General features: G+C 40.4%; 1 protein-coding gene across 50 annotated transcripts in view; it reads right to left on the bottom strand.

Annotated features, from left to right (window-relative positions):
- Positions 1-22921, bottom strand: part of EPB41L3 (erythrocyte membrane protein band 4.1 like 3) — a 227621-nt gene that overhangs the window by 119148 nt on the left and 85552 nt on the right. For 8 of the 50 annotated variants that reach the window (XM_072734948.1, XM_026005915.2, XM_026005906.2 and 5 more), the window contains exon 1: positions 21022-21269. The exons of 41 other annotated variants lie outside the window; for them this stretch is intronic. The gene's annotated coding sequence lies outside the window, so the exon portion shown is untranslated. Of the gene's footprint in view, positions 1-21021; positions 21289-22921 lie in introns of those variants that run through there. One more of the 50 variants, XM_026005925.2, reaches the window with a different exon arrangement.

Genomic DNA, 22921 nt, shown 5'->3' with positions numbered 1-22921 from the left:
GCTCATATGCAGCTCCCTCCCTAAAGTTGACCTTACCTATGCTCTCCAAAATTTCAAATTGTCCTTCCCATTCCTCTTCCCTGCTTTACTCGCTCCATAGCACTTATCGGGCCTCCCATATTCTATATGAATTTACTGTTTATTCTGTTTCTCACTTCCAGAATATAACCTCCAGGACAGCAAGGATTTGTACTGGCTTGTTCACTGCTCAATCTTTAGTTCCTAGGATAATACCTGGCAGTCAAACAGCAGGCACTCAGTATTTGTTGAATGAACTAATGAATGAGCAGCATTTTTTGAATACTATTTCTAACAGTTTCCTTATTAGATGGACAAAATGATCTCCTTACATTTAACACTGACCAACTGCCATGGTAGGGCTATAAACACACAACCAGTTTCCTTCTGATGGACATTTAGGGTTTCCCTGTATTTTCACTAAAGGAGGAGGATTGCAACAAATATCCTTCAATGTGGACACATAAGTGAAGATGAAAAGGAGTATTCAAATGGAAAGATCTGAGCTTTTTCTTTTGGTATGAGGATCTCAGAAGTTAAAAAGAATAAGCAGAAGCTCATGAAAAAGTGCCTGAACCTGTTTATTTGGCAAATTAGCAGGCAATCTGTTTGCTCAGCAAAGACGTTGGTTCAGATGTGTGTCAAGTGACATCCCACAGTGAATTATTACAATAAAATTACAGGGTTGATAAGAGAGAAAAATTGCAGGGAAAACGGCTCACGCTAAGCTTTGAGGAGAGGAAAACAAGACTGAAACAACAACAAATCCCCAACAGTTGTTTTTCGGGGAAAGTACACATCACGTTCCCAGCAAAGACCGGCCATGGGATGCAGGGCGGCACGTGGCCCTGCTTAGCAGCGCAGTCCAGATGCAGAAATGCACGAGGATGTCCTTGAAGGCTACAAAACAGCTCAGTGATGCTGCCAGTAAGGTAAGGGGAGATCAATTATGATGAAACTCTTGCATTTTTAAAATAGATTTTATTTTATTAGCTTTTAATAGATCTATTTAAAATAGATCTATTTTAATAGATTTTATTTATTCCTGAGAGACACAGAGAGAGAGGCAGAGACACAGGCAGAGGGAGAAGCAGGCTCCATGCAGGGAGCCTGATGTGGGACTCGATCCCAGGACTCTAGGATCAGGCCCTGGGCCTAAGGCAGGTGCCAAACCGCTGAGCCACCCAGGGATCCCTCTTGCATTTTTCTATCCAGCCTATGTCCCAGTTACTTCTGATGTGTCCATCTCGTTTCTCATTTTTCTCCTTTTCCAAAATTCTCAGGGAAATAGTCACCTTGCTGTCTGTTGTACCCAAGAATTGCTGTATCTCAACAAATCAAGTGCCTACTAGGTTTTATGAGCAAAGGTTGGTTCTTATGGAATTGGTGAATGCCTTTCTAAAAAAAAAAAAAAAAAAAAAAATGGTGAAGCCACCGGCTCTGTGGCCCTAACTATTGCACTCCTGGAATTGAGAAGGGGGCTCTGCAGAGCAATGCTGAGGACATCTTTGCAGTGTATCCTCACTGAATCACTGTAGAAAGGGTCACCTGGGCAGCTCAGCGGTTGAGTGCCTGCCTTCAGCTCAGGGTGTGATCCCAGGATCTGAGATTGAGTCCCACATCAGGCTCCCTGCAAGGAGCCTGCTTCTCCCTCTGCCTATGTCTCTGCCTCTCTTTGTGTCTTTCATGGATAAATAAATAAATCTTAAAAAAAAAAATTACTGTAGAACTTCTCACCAGAGGTGACAGAAGGATCATCTTACTTCTAACTGTAAGGTCTATCTATCCACCACACAGACAGGATTTGTTTTTTCCATAGAAAGCCTTCACCATCCCTCTCCCTGTCTTTGAGGTACATTTAGCTGAGTAATTATTATATCTTACCCTCAGTTGATTATTCCACAACTTCACTTTGGTCCATTTTCATGGAAACCACCTGAATGATGACTATCATTATCTATAGCACTATACAAATGCTGGTCAGGACAACCAAAATCCAAAAACACCTGTGTGGATCAAAGCAGCAAATGCTGCTCAGCAGTGAGATTATTCTGTCCTCAGAGGAAGTCAAAGATCTTGTCCATGATATATGGCTGCATCTCCGCCTTCATTGTTGGGCCCCATGATACAATAACTAACAGCAATACACGGTAATTAGCAACATGTCAAAAGTATCAAAACAGATGTGCCCCCAAAAGAAATATACTTCAAGTCATGGAGAAAATAATCAAGGCCAAATAAACTAGGACAGATTTATTCCTGAGTTGTGTAAGTTGGACGTGTTTCTGAGTCACAGAGTATTAATCTAAGAGAGACAATTAAACTGCCTGCCTCATATTAGAAAGAAAGGGAGCCAGGTCAGGGTGGTTAAGCACCTCCCCATGTGTTAAAATGTTCTGGTGGGAAAAGGCCAGAGTACAACAGTCTATCTTCGGCATGAATATTATTTTGTTGCTAAGGCCGCTGCCAATCAAGTAAGAAATAAAGATAAATTATAAACTTGTCCACCACTTACAATATTTTCCAAGAATTTAAATGCAATGTTTCCATGGTTAAAATTCTACTTAAATATCTAAAACCTAGCATGTGAAACCTAATTAATAGTAAAACAGGTAGTAACACTTTAGTTTCTCTCCACTTACGTCATGCAGCATAACACTCTTAGGGAACAAAATTAGAAAATGCAACACGAATTAACTTTTGTTTTATTTCTCTTCCAGGTAACATCACCATGTACTGTCCCACCCCCGTCCCACCCCCATCCTTCCAAGTTCAAAGAGTATCAAGCTCAAACTTGCACTAAGAACTTTCAGACTGGACATAATACCCACCCAACAAAGATACAGCAGAAGATGAAACAGCAGAAGATGAGACTAGAATGTAAGCTCCATGCGGGCAGAATTTTTTGGTTTCTGCTTATGCTATGTAGTAAAGTGTCTGGCATATAATAGGTTCTGAAGAAAAATTTGGTGAATAAGTGAGTGAATATAAATAACTAATTTAGTTGGCATTCAAAACATTCTTGGATTAACTTAGTCCTAAAATGTTGAAATACAGACAACTAGACTCACATTAGCCCCTAAAAGCCTTAATCATAATATGTAATATTAACAATTAAAAGTTTAATACGTAGCAAGAACATAATTAAACATTATCAGACAATGCATATCAGGAGTTTATCACAAGTAAAAGGGTTATCTTTGTAGAACAGAAACATTTACTCCTTTTTTTTTTTTTTGAATATTTACTCCTTTCAATGCCAAATAGAAGTTTACAGTTACAGTATAATAATATAACCCATGTATTTCTGTAGACATAAATGGTGATCTTTATAAGAGAAGTATAAGAGAAGGTATTTGTCATGCAAGGCATGCTCTATAGACTATGTGTTAGAGACTATGTTTCATCATTTTATGTTCTACTTAAAAAAACACACAAGTGCATTCATTCATTAGCCTGCTTATCATAAAATGTCATTAGAGTTCAAAGCCTTTAGAATACATCTCTTCCCTGGGTTTTTGACCTAGGTCTACATTCAATGAGCTAAAACAATAAACAACTAACATTGCTCCTAAAAGTCAACTTAATAGGAGCCAAATCGTAAACAATGAAACATAAAAAACCAAAGCAACAATGGAAAATAACAGACGTTTTCCATTCCACTACCATGCACCAAATACAGTCGCTATCTGACTGTATTTCAAGACTGGAAGAGAAGAAATATCAAGGACCCAGTATCAAAAACATCATGGTATACACAAAAGGAGTAATTCCCATTAAAATTTCCATGAGAACAGACATATATACTGTGTACATTATACAAGCGCCACAATTACAGTGAAAACAGTGGTTTCCACACTTCTACTGGTAAGCTGATATTACTGAACATGAAATGGTGTTAGATGTGGCTACTGAACCAAACATGATCCACAATGGTTTCTGAATAGAAGGTATTCAGAGTGTATCTCTCCAAGTTCTTCTGTTGCCCCCATGTCTTCCTCTCATTCTAGACCACCACAACCTCCTCCTGATGAATTCTCTTTTTCCTTCCTCAAACTATGTTAATCAGGTTTTCTGTCAACTGAAACAATAAGCACTCCAAATCAGAAACAGGTTGATACTATCAAACTGATAGAAATAAATTTATATCTAAAAAGATTAGGTACAAACTTTTTACAAAATGAAATTTACGTCTTCTTCATTTAAATTTTCAAAATATATGAAACTTAGAACAATTTTTAATACCTGTTAAGTTATAAACTTGACTTCTTTGAGAAAGACTGTCCAATTTCATGTCCTTATTAGGTGTTTTGGCTTTAAAAATCTTTTTTTAAAAAAAAGATTTAAAAAATATGTATACAGCTTTATAATGCTCTATAGATATTTAAAATATGATTTATGTGGATATATGTGCACATAAAAATATTAATGTTTGTAAAACATTAACCTACTTAATTCTCACAACAAACCTATAAAGTGGGTACTATTACTATTTCCTGTTGAAGAAATTGAAGCACGCAGAGGTTATTTAACTTTCCTCTGATCAGTAATTGGCAGGGCTCTTAACTACATTACACTGCTAACACCTACTTTCCCACTATCCCTAATTAACAAATATAAACAAAATATTTCCTTTGGTCATTTTCAGGAAACAGGGCAAATCAGAGATTCTCTGCTGCTCAAATATAATCTTATCTCTCCTTTTGACATCAAGCTCTATGGGCTAAGCAAGGAGGCCACATTCTTCTATCTCAACTGTTCAGAAAGTGAAGGCCTCTTCACCTTCTCTTTGGATGAGTCCCAGGGAAGATCTGCCAAGCTGGCCTGGACCACACATGGCTGGGATGCAGTAGCGTGCATGACAAGGCCCGGGTACCCAGCCTTCCACTGCAGCCAGGGAACAAGCAGCCAGTACTGGCAGCTCCAAATAACCACAAGAAAGGAGTTAGGACCAGTTCTCCGAAGCAATGGGGAGTAGGTGCTGGTCAGAATGAAAGATGCACACAACAAACATTAACACTGTGGGATCACTTGTCTAACTGATTTCAATTGTTCGCTTTTAATCATGCGTTGCAGAAAACCCAGTTTTAGCACAGATATGCCACACTTCATTTCATTCTGTTCAAAATGATATGCAAAAGTGAGAGCAGCCAGGTCACTGAAGTTCCCTTTCTTAACTGTGCCCTTTCAACATTTGCTCCTGGCTGGGTCCAAGAGGAGCAGGACCGGACAGCCCAGGGGCCTGAATGATCAGCATAAAAGCCCAGACAATCAAAGCAATAGAAGGTTTGTCCAAGAGCAACCACATGTTGTATAAAAGCTTTCACTTTCACGTGGATCAGCACTGTTCCATGGACTGGCATTCTGAATGCAACTCTACGAAGTATTAGTAATATTGGTAACCTCTATAGCAATACAATGAGGTTAGCTTTACTACAATTCCCATTTTGGATATGCACTCAGCATGTGCATAAATGTCAAATAAACCCAAGGCCAGTATTACCATCCCCACTTTGCAGATAAACTGTGGTGAAGAAGCTCTAAAGAACTTGCCCACGACTGCACTGTTAGGAAAAAGTGCCTGAGCTGGGATTAAACATATAGACTTCATAACATATAAGGACAACTAACTGCCTGTCACAAACCTGATCCAAAACTCCCACAATGATTATGACACATATAAACATTATTTATATAGTATAATCACAATACTTATACATGATTATTATATAGCTTTACACATACAACACAAAACATGAATATTTCATCTATCTTCACAGAACTTAAAGGCATGACAAGAATGATCTTAGAGCACACAGGCCTTTTAAATCTTCCATTATTAGAGAAAACCTCAATTTGACCTCTTCTTTACCACCCAACTTCTCTTTATCAGGCAGATGCATTCAGATCATTGCAGTGTCCTTAATACCTCTTCCAAAAAGATACTTTCTATAGGAGAAACAGCCAATGTGTACTTCATGCTTATGAGGAGGATAATGAAGCTGGTATTTCCACTAACATGTTTTCAACTTCACCCTCTTTTCAGTATCAGATAAAACTTCACTCAGAAAAAAGACTGTTCCATCAGGCAATTCCATTTCACTAGAAGGCCATAAAAATAATTGTCTATGTCATCAAAATCTCTTTAGAGAGCTGCAAAACATCGGATTTGCTAATCTGGGCCTGAGACAGAATCCCAACTACTCATGCTAAAGAATAACAGCTTCAAAAGGAGTCGTGGTTGCTATCAGATATCCTAGAATCTGTGAAGACAACTACAGACGGGTCCTAGGTCCTAGGAGGTGGAGCATCTGTATGTCTTGAGCAAACGTGTTCCTGTGGGCCATGAACTTCATGAAGAATGATTATGGAAGATGTGGGTCTCCCAGTTCTTCAGTTATTAGAGAATCTAATCTGGTATCTTCTTTATCAGTCAACTCCTCTTTATTAACCAGACTTCCTCAGCTTACACTGATCTTACAGCCTTGTAGCATAAGTCACTGTTGGCATCAATAGAAAAGGAATATACAGTTTAAACTTGAACAACGAAGGGATTGTGGGCACCAACCACTCTCTATAGTCAAATACCTGTATATTAACTTTTGACTCTCCTAAAACTTAAATAACAGTCTACTGTTGACTGGAAGCTTTGCCAGTAACATAAGGAGTCATTTAACACTTATTTTGTAATACGTACCATATACTGCATTCTTATAATAAAACTAGAGAAAAGAAAATGTTAAGAAAATCAGAAGCAAGTGGGCAGCGTGGGTGGCTCAGCGGTTTAGCGCCGCCTTCAGCCTAGGGCCTGATCCTGGAGACCCAGGATCAAGTCCCACGTCAGGCTCCCTGCATGGAGCCTGCTTCTCCCTCTGCCTGCCACATTCCCTGCTGTTCTCTCTCTCTCTCTCTATCAAATAAATAAAATCTTAAAAAAAAAAAAAAAAAAGAAAACCAGAAGCAAGAGAAAATACATTTGTAATACTGTACTTTATTAGAAAAAAATCCTCATTAAGTGGACAGTTCAGACCTGTGTTGTTCAAAGGTCACTTGTAATTGGAAACAAATTTAAGAATAAAGAAGGGACCATTCAACTTCACCAATGCTGAGTACCTGGAGCTAGATAGGGAGAAATTCTGGATTTCTACTCTCCTGAAGTCTAGACATGATCCTTAGATTTAGAGAGAAATTTAATTTCCTATAAAGAAATAGAAATAAGGCAATATTGAAAACTTTCTTTTGGATAAGAAATTCTTTAAAACTAAGTTATAGATGATTTTGCCATATATAAGAACAAAAATATCTATCTATATACCTCACAATTTCCTACTGTATTCCAAATGAAAAATTATCATTCAGTTTTAATTAGAATGCATGCCTAATCAAAACCTCAGTTATCTACTTGATATTTCACTGAAGAGCTCAGAATTAAAAACCAAGCACTCCTTGATTTTCCCAGCACAAAGAGTGAAAATGAAAAATGTACAAGTTATTTTCTAAATTACAAGACAATGGAATATTCACTGGTAAGAAAAGAAACCCTGTTTACCTTAGACTGTGCTGAAATTGGAAGGGAAAAAAAAGGGGGCAGGCCAGATGGTATGTCTGGGAAGATACTGACAACGTGGAAGTGTTAATTCTTGGAGAGGGGGTAAATTACTATATTCTAACAAGCATCAAGAATCCCAAGTCCAAGTTAATTGAAAATGACTGGAACCCAACTGTCAGTCTGGAAGCATGACATGGCTCAGTGACGTATGTCTTGACTTGGCACACATACCAATTCTTTCACAACCCAAGAAAAGCCTGCTAGCTCTACAAGCAAGCTTTCCCATCGGGGAGTCTCACTTTTTAAGGTTATATTTACAACTTAAAGTTAAATCACTTTTAACAAAACCAGATCCACTAAATGTTAAAAATTGACTTAGATTTTTCCTTCATAAATTCAAGGGATTGTCTCACATTATAAACAACTCCTTCATTTAAATAGTTCTTGGGCACATATCATGTGCTTAGCACTGTTCTAAGAGCTGGGGTTCTATGGCAGTGAACAAAATAAATGTAAGTCCAGTCCTCACAAAGCTGATATTCTCTGGGTGGGGCAGATGGCAACAAACATACATAAGTAAAATATGTTTAATATGAAGACATGTAAGCAGGGAAGGGGAATGGGTAGTGTCGAAGGGGTGAGAAGTGGTGGGGGTTTAGGTGCTCGAAACAAGCTGTGTAATTATGCTGGCGGAGAATGTTCTAGGCTGAGGAGACAGCAAGGACTGTATCTCTGGGTTGGAAGCATGACCCTGTTCAAGGATGAGTGAGGAAGCCACCACCCTTTTCCTAATAAGAAAGACACCATGGAATACTACAGATGTCAATAGACATGAGCACAAACATAATGCTGAATGAAAAACCCTAGCTGCAGAAGGGTATATATACACAGCACACCATTTAATTGTTTTTTTAAACACTGAAGACAACACCACAAATAATTTAGTGATACAATTAATAGTAACATGGAAAAGAATGAAGAACTGTGGTCGTCATGATAAACACAAATCCAGAAGAGCAGCTGCTCAGAGGAGAGAGGGAGGCACCATGGGGACATACAGCACTTTCAACTAATGTTTTATTTTCTTATGCTGGATGTTGGGTCTACAGGTGGTCACTAAACTATTACTCAACCTTTTTGAGTATTAGAAATATATGTGCTATTTTTAGAAAAGAATCCTCACACCTATCTCAGCATCCTCCTCTTTCTTAGTCATCTGTGGGTCATCCTGACATTCGCTTTTGAGTGATAGAAAAGACGGCACCAGTATTTCTGTTCAGCCATGATCAAGAATATTTCATCCCTGGCCAAATCATTCATTATCACAAGGGAGCAAATTTAGGGAATAGATAAAGCTGTCGTCATGTTCCGGTCACAATGTAAGTAGACATTAGAGCCTTCCACAGTCTACGGGAAAGGGCTGCATGAAAGGAAACACAGCAAATCTATGCTTAGTGCTTTAAACTAAGCTGCCTGTCTCCATTTTAAATACAGCCCCTTCTCTACATAGGAGGTGAGTATTTTTAGCAATGTCACCTTTGCTTCTCAATATGCTTCTTAAAAAAATAAAATAAAACACTGTGGATAGAAACTCAGATTGCATTTCGTACCTCACCTCCCATGCCTCCAGTCTTTCAAAGAGCGTCCAGGGATCCCAACCATGCACATGTGTGCACTACTTCCTTTCTTCTCCTTAACCCACTGCAACCTACTCCACCCTCAGGATGCCCTGGGCCTGGGAGAGAAAGGAGAGCCGGGAAGTGGGAAGGTGAGCGGGGAAATGAGCACCTCTCTGAGCTCCTTACAGAGAGCTGGTCAACCCGGAGGCAGCTAAATGGAAAGTTGTTTCAGGAGGAGTATCTCCTGGGTACTCAGGAGCCCTGGATACTGTATTGTAATAAAGTCCTCTCTCTAGGATCTCATCTTCCCCAGCTTTAATGACCTTCGTATTCTGATGACTCGGTGTCGACCCTGAAGCCAGACCTCTCTAGCTGGCAGACACCTGTGTAAAGCTTCTTGGATGTCTCGCAGGACCCTCAGGACCAACTCCTGACGTCGATGTCCCCATCACCACGCTCACCATCAACCCAAGGCCTCACCTGGTGGTTGTAAGCCCAAGGGTAGTAAGGGGGGCTGCTCCCCTCTCTCTGACCCCCAAAACCCGACACATCACCAAGCCTCGCCATTCCACCTCAACATTTTCCGAATGATTCATTCCCCTCCATCTCTACCACCACTTCCTTATTTCAAACTGCCCTGAATTCTTCCATGGTCAGTAATATTGCTACTGGTGAGGACTTACTATGCCCAAAGGACTTAGACACAGAGTTGCTGGGAGGACTGATTTATTGTGAAGGGTTATTATTTTTAGTTTATAGAAAAAGGAAGTGAAAATTTTAAGGCTAAGTATTTCCCAAAGTTATAAATCTAGACTGCTCTGGCGTCAAGACTTATTAATAAGTTTACAGATTCATTCACTCAAATGACTCAAAAACAGTACTTTTTAACTATAATTGAGAAAGTATCTCTTACAAAGGAAATTCCCTAGATTACTCCACGAGCCAAAGTAATTTTTCTGAAAATCACATTTGATCCCAGGCCCAGCAGGGCAAAACTCCTCGCTGCCTCCGCATCACCCTTCAGGAGACATGGTTTATGGGGCCCTGAGCTCTGACCCCAGTGGCTTCAAGGCTCATCTCACCTTCTCCCCACCGTCCCAGCTTGCTCCCCAGCCAGATGCAGTTTCCTTCCACTCCTCGAAGTGACTCAGGTCCCTCTTTCCTCCTGGCCTTTGTACATGCCATCCAGACCTCTGGAGCCAACCCCAGACCCTGTCGGGCCGTCCCCTATTCCTATGCCGATGCTGGGCCACTGCTTAGGCATGTGGTCTGACATCCTACCCTCTCCTCCCAGGACTGCATACCCAAGCCTGACAAAGGGGAGACAAAGGGGAGTTTCCTTTGTCTGATTCAGGGCCCCCAAGCCCCCTATTATGGCACTGGCCACAGTGGACTCTAACTACTAAGCAGGCAATCACTTATCTCTGTGGCCCAGGTGACAACGAGCCCTGGGAGAGTGGGCACCGCTGTTCATTTGGTTTGCCACTCTATTGACAGTCCCCACATAGTGCTGGCACTTCGTAAGTACTCAGGATACGTTTCACTGTGAGGAGAGCAAGGGAAGGCACAGAAGTGTGGCAGCAGCGCATGAAAGAAGTCAAACATGATCCTTCCCCTAACGTCTGCCATCTACCTACTGCGCTACCAAGATGCAGATTATCATCATGTGCATCTTTACAGCTCGAAAAGTGCCTGCCCACCAATTACATGCTGGGTCATCACAATAATTCTATAAGAAGAAGAAAGGAGCTGCTCTGCAAATTGAGACTCTTGCTCAGTGAGGCTCGGTGACTTTTTTTAATTGCATCACAAAGAAACACAAGGTGTTGGACATGTTGCGTACGCCTGCAAGATACTTCAGAAGAACATGAATGAGTTGGGACACGGTCAAGGTTCTGGATTCTGGTTAACAAGAGCTGCAGTTGGAACTCAGACAAGGGGCAGCTGAAAGTGGGTTAGCCTCAGAAGCAGAGAGGTAGGTTTGGGAAGCGCTAAAGCTTTTTACAGTTTGGGGAACATTCCCCCTAAGAAAAGGATTATAAAATCACAAATTCAGACTTAGGTAACACATGTCATTAGTTTCCCAGTCCACATCTGAGTGGGACAGAAGAAATCAAACTTACATGAGAAAGAAGAGGGTGTGTATTCGAAGTCAAAATAATATCACAAGAAAGGTAAGGCACAGGAGAGGGGCGACAGGAGTAAAAGCTATTTATTCAGCAGTGACAGGAGGCCACGTAAGGCACTGTACCAGGCCCAAAGACACACAGTGATTACAGATGTAGTCACTGCCCCAGATGACTCACAATCCAGAATTAGTATCATACCTGAAGAGAAGGGGCGCAAACAAGGACTTAATAACATGTTAAAAGTTCCCTAACGGCAGTACCTAAAGTAGCCCTCTACACCCATGGTCATGGTCAGCTGGTCCTGCTGCAGGACATTCATCCCTCTCTGAAATCAGATTCATTTGTGTATTGCCTTGATTAAACTACAGGGTGAGCAGGAACACAGAGGTCTGGTCTGTCCTGCTCACCGCTATCATCCTAGCTCCACGCGAGGTGCCAAGTTCATGAGGAGCCTTCCAGAGAGGTATTTGTAGAATAAACAAAGAAACAAGTAAAGGAATGAACAAAGGAACAAAACTTACATGGTCTCAAGGTGCCAAGCTTTGGCACGAGTCATCGGTCTTTGGAGTCTAAATATGTATTTTGGTATATGTTAGTGAGTCTTTTAAAATTAACTATCACTGTTGCCAAATGAGCATCCTGCCTGGACAAATCATAATTTCAAAGAAGTCTGGCTTGTGGCCAAGCAGTCAAGAAACACCAGCAAAAAACGTGAAGAGGAAGTGGAATCAAAAGACAGGGCTGGTTTATTTCACTTCTTTCTTTAGCTGACAGACACTTGAGCCAGAGTCGTTTGGAGAAGGCATAGGTGGGACAGCAGCTGGCTGGGGTGCAGAAGACCTGGATTCACTGTTGGGGGGTGGGGACAATAAAATGTTCACTGTGACAGTGTGGGTGGAAACCAACCAGGGGCAGGGGTGTAGAGGCTTGTTCCAGTGGCTATCCTCGCTTTGGCAACACAACGGGCTCTGCAGTACACTAGGAAGACCACTTAAGGGAGCTTTATAATTCTAGCCAGAAGTTGCAGGCAAGGAGATCACCTGGTTGAAATCCAACTCTTAGATAAGAGCATGTAGCAAAAATAGACTAAAAATGGATGAAATGCCTAAATGTGACACAGGAATCCGTTAAAATCCTAGGAAACAGAGGCAACCACCTCTCCGACTGCAGCCACAGCAACTTCTTGCTAGACACATCTCCAAAGGCAAGGAAAACAAAGGCAAAAATGAACTATTGGGACTTCATCAAGATAAAAAGCTTTTGCCCAGCAAAGGAAACAGTCGATAAAACTAAAAGACAAAAAAAAAAAAAAAAAAACAAAAAACTAAAAGACAACCTACGGAATGGGAGAAGATATTTGCAAATGTCTTAAAAGATAAAGGGCTAGTATCCAAGATCTATAAAGAACTTATCAAACTCAACACCTGAAGAATAAACCAATCAAGAAATGGGCAGAAGACATGAACAGACATCTCTCCAAAGAAGACATATAAATGGCCAATAGACACATGAAAAATGCTCCACATCGCTCCGCATCAGGGAAATACAAATCAAAACCACAATGAGATACCACCTCATACTAGTGAGACTGGCTAAAACAAGACAGGAAACAACAGATGTTGGTGAGGATGCAAAGAAAGGGGAACCTTCTTACACTCTTGGTGGGAATATAGCCGCTCTGGGAAAGAGTATGGAGGTTCCTCAAAAAGCTAAAAACAGAGCTACCCTATGACTCAGCAACTGCACTACTGGGTATTTATCCAAAGAATACAAACATAGTGACCCAAAGTGGCACCTATACCCCCAATGTTTGTAGCAGCAATGTCCACAATAGCCAAACTATGGAAAGAGCCCACATGTCCACTGACTGAAGAATGGATAAAGAAGATATGGGATATGTATACAATGGGCTATTACTCAGCCATCAAAAAGAAAAAAAAAGAAAAAGAAAAAGAAATCTTACCATTTACAACGATGTAGATGGAACTAGAGGGTAGTATGCTGACTGAAATAAGTCAATCAGATTATAAGTCAACAGCTATCATATGATTTCACTCATATATGGAATTTAAGGAAAAAAACAGAGGATCATAGGGGAAGGGAGGGAAATAGGAAGTAAGATGAAATCAGAGAGGGAGACAAACCATAAGAGACTCTTAACTGTAGGAAATTGAGGGTCATTGGAGGGGAGGGGGCTGGGGATGGAATAACTGGTGATGGACATTAAGGAGGACGCATCATAGAATGAGCATTGGGTGTTGTATACAACTGATTAACCACTCTACCTCTGACACTAATGATACATTATATGTTAATTAATTGAATTTAAATTTTAAAATAGGAGTATGTAGAAATAACAGGTATGATGATAAACCAGTAAAACTAGTAAATGCTTCAGAGGAACATTTCGCTGGAAATCATGTAGAAAAAAGGATTATGAAATTTAATTTACTAATACTTGTATATTCCATCCTTTACCCTTTACATATATTATTTTAATGTTAAGGTACTCTTACAAGTGGTTCCAATATGCAAGTCTGAGACACCTGGAGACACTGCAGTGAGAGGGAGTAAAGTCAGTGTCTGAAGATGGCTAAGTAACTCATTTCACTCACGGTCTCTCTGTTAAGAGCCATGCTGTCAGGAAAGCTGCTTCAAACCCACAAAGCTGCACTACAGCTGTAGCTCTGAGGTCTGGAAGCTGCCTCTGGAATTCATCTTTAGAGCCTAAGAAATTAATGTAATTCAAGTTCGAAATACAAGTGACTTTTGTTTTTTTTGCCTCTCTACATAGAAAAGTGAGAAGTGTGTCCCTTTTGGATAGAAGTGTCGAAAAATTGAGCTAATTAGCATACATCATAATGTCGTCTGGCCATTTCCCGTGTATATAATATCACTAAGAATACTAACATCTGCAAAGAAAACAAAGGTTTTAATCAATTTAATTTTCACATATGTAAGAACTTCCCAACAACTTAAGAAGATATCTGTAAAACACAAATAGCTCAGTATGATTTTGATCAGCAGAATCAACTGTACTCAGAGGCATTTCTTCTTTACTAACTCCATTTTTGTATTATTATAGAGAAAACTAACCCCCCAAAATGAATACTGAGCCACATATTTTTCACTTACTAATTTTTTTTAAAGATTCATTTATTCATTCATTTAGAGCGTGCACAAGGGGAGGGGCAGAGGGAGAGGGAGATTCTCCAAGCCCAATCCCACTACCCCGAGACCATGACCCGAACCAAAACCAATCAATAGTCTGATGCTCAATGGACTGAGCCACCCAGCCACCCCTCACATTTATTAATTTAATACTCCTGACCATTAGGCTCATAATTATTATCATCCCTATTTAACAGATAAGAAAATTAACCTTTAATCCTACTTCCTTAATCTTTTAAATTTTACTTAATTTCCTAGAAGGGCCACAAAAGGGATTACGTGATGGACCAGTCATAGTGAAACCAGGCAGGGCTCTCCATGCTGAGCATTCTCTTAAACCATAGTACTATTTATTGACAGAGTAGTATCTTTCCATGTTATTTTTTTAAAGATTTATTTCTTCATGAGAGACACAGACAGAGAGAGGCAGAGACACAGGCAGAGAGAGAAGCAGGCTCCATGCAGGGACCCTGAATGTGGGACTCGATCCTGGTACTCCGGGATCTTGTCCTGGGCCGACGGCAGGCACCCAACCTCTGAGCCACCCAAGCGTCCCTATCTTTCCATATTACATATTTACCAGACAATAGCCAACATACTGCAAAGTTGTTGAGATAAGATTCTTTAAGAGGGCTATCTCAAAAAGTGGCCTGGGGCCACAGAATCAGAATCCACTGAAGCACCTGTTGGATATACAGATGCCTGGACCCAGCTCCAGACCTATTAAGTGAAAACTCGGGATGAGTCTCTAGAAACTGCTTTTTAACAAATCCCCAGGTAATAATGTTACATAAGAAAATGTGAACATCACTGTGGCTGATTCCTTGCAAACCTCTACTACTACTGTCATTTGGAGTTTCAAGTTGACACAATTCTATATTCTCATTGTAGGTCACCTTTTGGATTATGGAGTTTGTGGTGGAACATCCCAAAATTCCATACTCCCTTATGGCTTTATCTTTGTAATCTAAAAATTCCTAAGAGGTCTCTGGGAACAAGCAAAGCAGGCAAACGACAAAGTAGCTTAATTGGGAAAACATTTACTGTGTGCCTACTCTCATCACACATGGCTCTGGAGGTCTTTGGAGATACAGGTCTCACTTCAAACTTCCGGTTGGCACCATCACTGCCATTTCACAGCTGGAGGACCTGGCCCAGAGAAATAGAGCAACCTATCCCAAGCTACCCAGCTGAAGGTAAGCAGATGTTTCTACCCATATCTACTCTGTATTCTCTTTATTCTACAACATAGCTCCTCCTCATGAATTACTACCATCTAGATTTCAGGATTTAAGGGGAAGACCTTTCCAAATGTCTTGAGCAAACTAGTCAACTCCCATACTTTTTCCAACCCTATACCTCGTCCACTAACAGTATTAAGCTCAAGTTAATAAAAGCCACCACCTATAGCACAAAATAACGGCATAAAGCACACAAAAATCAAGAATTCTGTCAAATGAAATTACCAAACACTGTATCTCCACAATGTGAGTAACTCTAGATACAAATGACATAAAAGCAAGCAACTCCCAGGCCCATTATTAGGTTCAGGTTCCATCATGGCGGCCTAGCAGAAGTCTAGGTCCACCAGGCCAGTCAGTGCATCTTGGGATCATACAGCTATTTTCCTCAGCCACATAAATGTAGGAAAACAACATGGATTTCAAGTAAACCTAAACAGTCAAAATGATGGGCACGTCTCTAACATAACAGAGTGGCCCACATCCCTGGAGAAGCTGCACTGAAATCTGGGAACGGAGTCTGACATTTGCTAACCCTCTGCTGCTGAAGACAAGGGCAAGGTTCAGAAATCAGAACAAGCAGGGCACCTTATTATTATTATTTTTTCCTATCCCTGGAAGCCTCATGCCTTCACACCTCCTAAACTATCCAAGACTCTGAAGTGTCTCAACTCTGAACTCAGAGTCTGGGTCAGTTATAGGTGTCTGCTGCCTCTTGGGGGATGCCGGGATGCATGTGGGGGAGACGATGGATCCCTGGGATCTCAAGGTTAGGCTGTATGGGGGGAGGCCATCTGTCTCTTTTCTTTTTTTTTTTTTTTTTTTTTAATTTTTTTTTTTTATTTATGATAGTCACAGAGAGAGAGAGAGAGAGAGAGAGGCAGAGACACAGGCAGAGGGAGAAACAGGCTCCATGCACCGGGAGCCCGATGTGGGATTCGATCCCGGGTCTCCAGGATCGTGCCCTGGGCCAAAGGCAGGCGCCAAACCGCTATGCCACCCAGGGATCCCCATCTGTCTCTTTTCTATTCAACAGTGAACAGACTCTGGTCATGGTATGAATTAAGAAATCAAAAACTATATGGCTAAAGGCTGTTTCTTTCAGTTTATTAGGGCTAAATATGCACACATGACCCTGAGATGTACACAACTGCCATTCGTTATTTTAATTTTGCTTGATGTCCTGTTTCATCCAGCCCAATATGTATGCTACAAGACAGTGATGAAAAGTACAGGCAGCAAGTAGCAGGAGAAGGAGGAGGGGCTGGATGACAAGACTTCAAATAATCACCATCGTTGAGGTAATGGTCCTTCACCAGTATTGTATAGGACCCGAAGAAAATATTTATTTCCCATTAAAAACAATGATGTATAGATTTGTATACATGAGAATGCTTCCCAGGGCATACCGTTACATCAAAAAGAAAATAGTTATAGTAATGCGGTAATGTGTAAGCTAGAAATCTGTTCTTGTAAAATATTATCTACCTGAGTCTGTACATACACAAAATAAAGCTACTGCTATTTACTAGGTTCTAATGATATACCGAGTACTACGTTCACATTCAGTGCTTTGCAGGTATTGTATCACTGAATCCTCATAGCCTTGAGATGTAAGCATTATGGCCATTTTAAAAATTAGCAAACAGAGTCAAGGAATTGAAAACTGACCCAGGTCACAAAACGATTAAATAGCAAGACTGGCAGCCCAATCCAAGTCTGTCTGATTCCGGGACCCACTACAGTATACTAGACATTCCAAGAGACAGCTTTGGAAAGATGTTTGCCAAAAATATTAACAGCAGCTGTCTCTAGAGCAGGAAATTTCTTCTTTTTGTTTTTCACTATTTTAGAAGATGTTTTATTATTTTTTTAGAGTGGTGGGAGGGGCAGAAGGAGAGGGGAAAGAGAGAATCTTAAGCAGGTCTATGCCCAGTGGAGGGCTCAATCTCATAACCCTGAGATAACGATGTGAGCTGAAATCAGCAATTAGATGCTTAACTGACTGAGCCACCCAGGCACCCCTAGAACATATTTTAAAGTAAGCATGCCATATTTTTATTTTATTTAAAATAACAAAGATCTTTTCATTGGAAGGATAAGTAAACAGCATGAAAATCTTCCCATCTTCCATGTATCTAATTTTCCACCCTAACCAGTCCAAAAGTAACAATTAACTCCAACTAAATGTGACCGCAAAAAAAAAAAAAAAAAAAAAAAGAAAAAAAAAGGAGTTGCCAAAATATCAATCACTGAGAGCAGAAATCATTACAACCAATTTCTGAAGAATTCTGGATTAGGCCATTAACAAAAGATCGTCTATCTCCAGACATATATTCTTACAATATATCCTACATTTATCACTGGACAGACACTCTTCTTTTCTATTCAATTACCTTCACTGGCTCCCTACTATCTAGTAAAATCCAAAATATCCTTTAGTCTCATATCCAAAAATCTTCCACAAGCAGGCGCCACACTTCCTCCTACTGCTCCCCACTGTAAAGGCTACATTCCAGCTAAATTTAGGCCTACTGACCTCTGGAGTATCCTATCAGGACTAACCTCAAAGTCCAGCCATCTTCCAAGGACCAAAACAGAATATGAAGACTATTCAGTAGATGTCTCGTATAAAGTAAAGCACACAAGAAACATAATTACTGGGGCGCCTGGGTGGCGCAAGTCGGTTTAATGTCTGAATCTTGGTTTCACCTCAGGTCGTGATCTTGGGGTCATGAGATCAAGCCCCGCACTCAGCGGGGAGTCTGCTTGACATCCTGCCTCTGTTCTCCCCAGGCATGTGCACTCTTTAAATAAATTTTTAAAATCTTAAAAAAAAGATAATTACCAAGACACATAATGGGCCATATAAATAAGCACCAGACATCATTATAAAGCATTTTTCTAAAAAACAGTTTGCATAGCCAAGTGACAAATTCTCTTTCATAAAATTCATGACACCATTCATTGTAAGCGGTACACAGTACTCTGCCAATCAAGCTATGACTTATCCATCAGAATTTTTCTTCTCTAGTTATTCACAGAACTCTTAGATTTATTTAGGTAGTCTATGCATAAATAATACAGAAACAAAATAATTTGGCCAAGGAATTCCTAAAACTTCTTTACTCGGTCAGGCTCAGACTCTGAATTGCAGAAGGACTCAGTTATTGGCGTCCACACCTTCCCACAGTGCCATCCCCTACACATCTTTATTGGTGAGGCGCACTTCTTACCAGCGCCCGTTACTACTCCTAGGTTCTCTCCCTATCAGCTGACATCCAATCCTCAATTCGGGATGTGTGTTCCAATTGGTGACATCAGTTGCCTGCTTTCTCTCTGCCACGTGGCTGAGAGCAATTATAAGTCATTATCCCAACTTCAGACATGTTAAAATGTGCAAACAGAAGTTTGTCATAGAAGTGATGAAATTTGGGGCCTGCACAAATATACAGATGTTCACTGTTGGGAGAATGTAAACCTTCCGTACAAAAATGACTAGGGAGGAGAGATCCACAACAGAAAGTAATTTTTCTCTTTTGAGTCCAATGTCAGGATCAATATCATCGCCCAGCCCTAATCTACATTTTCAGCTCTGGTCACACACCAGTCCCATCCCTCTCTGCAGTCTTCAGAGAATTCCCTCTCTCCTGATGGCCTCCAGGACACCAATTAGAGCTGCAGGAAAGGAAGCAGGCCGCCTGCTGATCTTCCCTTAAAGGAGCCATTCTTGTTTCTCTAGGTACCTGCAGTATTCTCTTCTCTGATTCGGCAAAACCTCCAGAACCTACCTACCTCCTTCATGCTATGGGCAGAACAGCAAGCTTGTTATGAAGAGGATCACACCATGAAAAATAATGACTGCAGACATGGGTCCAGTAATTCTCATTTTTAAATGAAGCAGCAGCAGTGCCTCTGAAGCCTTTTCAAATTTTTGGTAGTAAAGCATAAGTCACAAATGGCCTCATTTTTCATTCAAGCCCATAAATATTTACTCAATGCTATAAGTGTTTTAGACCTGTACTTCGTTTGGGGTTGAAACTCCAAGAAAAATAAGTTCCTACTCACTTCATGCACTCACTCACTCGGTAAAATTGGAGAGGAAAATAAACATTTGAAGCAGGTTAAATACTGCATTTTGTTTCCTAGGTCCAGTAACAGATCTTTCTGCCTTTTTTTTTCCTTCTAAGTTTGTAAGGAAGGGCTATAAGAACAATGTATCAAAACGTCACCCATCTAAAAATTAAGTTGTCAGCTTTTTCTCTATACTGCAAATTACAAAAGAATTAGAGGTTTGGTGCTAATGGAAGCTTATAATTCTAAAGCGTGCAATTTAACCAATCACCGCAAGGTCTAAAAATGTAATCCTGAAGACATTTCCACCAAGTGATCTGCAATGCTGGTATCTAATTTCAACTTCTCTACTTGTGTCATTCTTCCCATTTTTTCCCCCTTGCTTTGGAAATTGTTCTGGAACAACTACACAGTTAAGAACTGCCCAGTGGAAAAGAAAAAGAAAAAAAAAAAAAAAAAAAGAACTGCCCAGTGCCTCTACATGCATAATATACTCACATGAAAAAACTGACAGTCATCTTAACCAAGGAGGTATACAAAAGACAATGAAGATCTGCAGCTATTCTATGGGTCTTTACTTTTTCATGCTCATATCACATTATATGCAGAAATCAAAACATGAAATGTACTTTACCATTTCAGAAGTTCAGACTTCCTTTTGTAATTTGTTCAGTACTAATTTGGGTGAAACATGTCTATTATCATCTCTGCAGTAGAAATCTAAGTTAGGATTAAAATGTTAAATCATAAAATAATTTGTTAAACAAAAATTTAAATGGTAATCAATTACTCCAAATCACTGAAGATATCTTGTAAACTTGTGAGATCTCCAGCTTTTTTCATCGTTGCCAACTGCCAAATTGCAATCACATCACTCAAAAATAAATCAGAAAGAACACTGCCTATCCAGAAAATGCACTATTTTTACAGACAACACATACTTTTAAAAGACAATACTAATTATCTAGTAGCAAGAATGCTATTTTAAAACAAAGAATAGTTAAAAAACATACTGGCTCTGTGCATAAGCAAAAATATAGACTCATTCTTGTGCTCTGGATGATTTTTAAAACGGCCCTTTTTAAAGATACAGTATTTTCCCCAATAAAAGGAAAATTCAATGATTTCTACCATTTCACAAAAAAAACCTATGATCTATGAAACACATTTTCCTACGCAGCCTTGAATTCACCTCCACCTTCCCCTTCTCCAAACAATACCTTATGGTGCCGTTCAACTTGAGAAAGGAGAGTCTCATTCATTTATCAGGCAAAGTTAAAGGCAGCAAGATGCTTCAGACCGGCTGGTTTTGCCTGCCCCACCCTTGTTTCCTCTGAACCATAGTGATGTCACAACACCAGGCAGGGCAATGACTTCACTGGTCCAGTCCACTGGTCCTTGCTTCTGAGCACATAATTCTTAGCTGTCAAGGCAAATCAAATGACAACAGAACCCTCCAAGAGTGTCTGATGGATTCCCAACAAATTAGCTGTGAGCAAGCCTTTGGGAAGAAATAGATGCAGCAATAGCATCGCTAAAGATCTCTCTTAATGAAGAAGTGGTGCTAAAGATTAATTTGATTCATGGTTTTCAATAGTAAGTCTATATCCCATAATAAAGCTGACACTCAGGTGGGGGTGGCGGTGGGGGGGATGGGGGGAGGGAGAACTGCGGCTGGATATTTGGAAGACAATATGGGAACCAAATATGGCCAGGGCAGTCAAGTAAATAAGAAACCTCTCTCTTCATTACAGCCAAATTCTCACAGCAGAGAAATGGATATTTTTCAGCTTTCTCCTTAAGTTCTACTTCACCGGAGAGGGAGTGAATTCTAATTTGTGAATTTTAAGACTTTTTTTTTTTTTAACGCACTGACTTAAAAGATGAATATGTATATTATAGTATGTAAGACCCTACCCTGGACTAAAAGTTCCTGCCATGTTTAATCTAACATAGAGTGAATCCAAAAAAGATTTCCCAAAGGATGACGCTATCACATTTCCCAATGCATGAAGGGTTGCCTGTCTTCCATCTGGGCAGCCCCTTAATGCATGTGACCAGTTTCTTAAAAAACTAATGTACATGTAAAATAGCTTCTGATCCAAAAAAAAAAAAAAAAAAAAAAAAAAAAATCCCTGGTCTCCTATTTCAACACAATTCAAAGTTGGCCAAAGTCCACGCCCAGTACAAAAGCTGACAAAACTGCCTTTAACCAAAAATCACTTTCATACAAAAGAAATGACTTGAAAATTCAATGTAAATATTTTGCAGACGCTGACCTTTGACCTGTATCTTCTCAATCCTTCACCTAAAAGGGGTTTATGAATTAAATAATGTAGCTACCCTCTTCATTACTGATAAATCACTCACAAAACATGTTCTTTTTGCAAAAAAAAAAAAAAAAAATTTATTTGCCTGAAGTGGATTCACTAGATGCACTTTTATTCAGTACCTTACGCATCTGATATATTTTGCTCCTCTAAATCACCAGGAAATTATAATGCAAATCAGGCAGTATTCAGAGAGTTTTCTTTTTTCATCGGCGCCTCGAGAAATTAACAAGTTAAAGTCACTGTTTCTCAACCTAGAATTCCTTTCCTCTCACAACTTGGGTTACCCGAACTTAAAGCTTGAAAAGTTTGAAACCAAAATTAAGATGCGTTTTTAAAAAACCCTGTCAGGGCCGAGATCTAAACCACCTCCCATTCCCCAGAGTTTACTCAGGCTTGATGTGCTGTTCCCCTTTCTTAATGGGGCTTCTCTGCTTAATTTGCAGTCTTTGGTGCTGGGTTCAGGGCTCCCAGACAGAAGTCGAATTTTATAATTTTGGATTCCTTGAGGCTCTATTTGGGATCAGAGTAAAATCCCAAGAAGAATGTGTGTAGCACTCAGAGCGAGGACTCTTCTACCAGGGCAGGGGCGTTCGTGCCGCCAAGGAGACTTCGGTTCGCCCGGCCGCCTCAGGGAGCCAGGAAGGGCCCCCAGAAGGGTCAGGCAGGAGCCCTGCGGGAGCAGCGCCGCAGGACCGCGAGGCCAACGTGGAAACACGGAACCACCACCCTGACCGCGCAGTGGAGCCCTGCACGGCGGGCTCCGGCCTCGCGGGATGGCCCGGCCCAG

The sequence above is a fragment of the Vulpes vulpes genome, chromosome 13 (assembly GCF_048418805.1).
Source record: "Vulpes vulpes isolate BD-2025 chromosome 13, VulVul3, whole genome shotgun sequence".
Classification (NCBI taxonomy): Eukaryota; Metazoa; Chordata; class Mammalia; order Carnivora; family Canidae; genus Vulpes; species Vulpes vulpes.
Note: the sequence above shows the minus strand (reverse complement) of the source record. Positions and strands in the feature narration are given on the sequence as shown.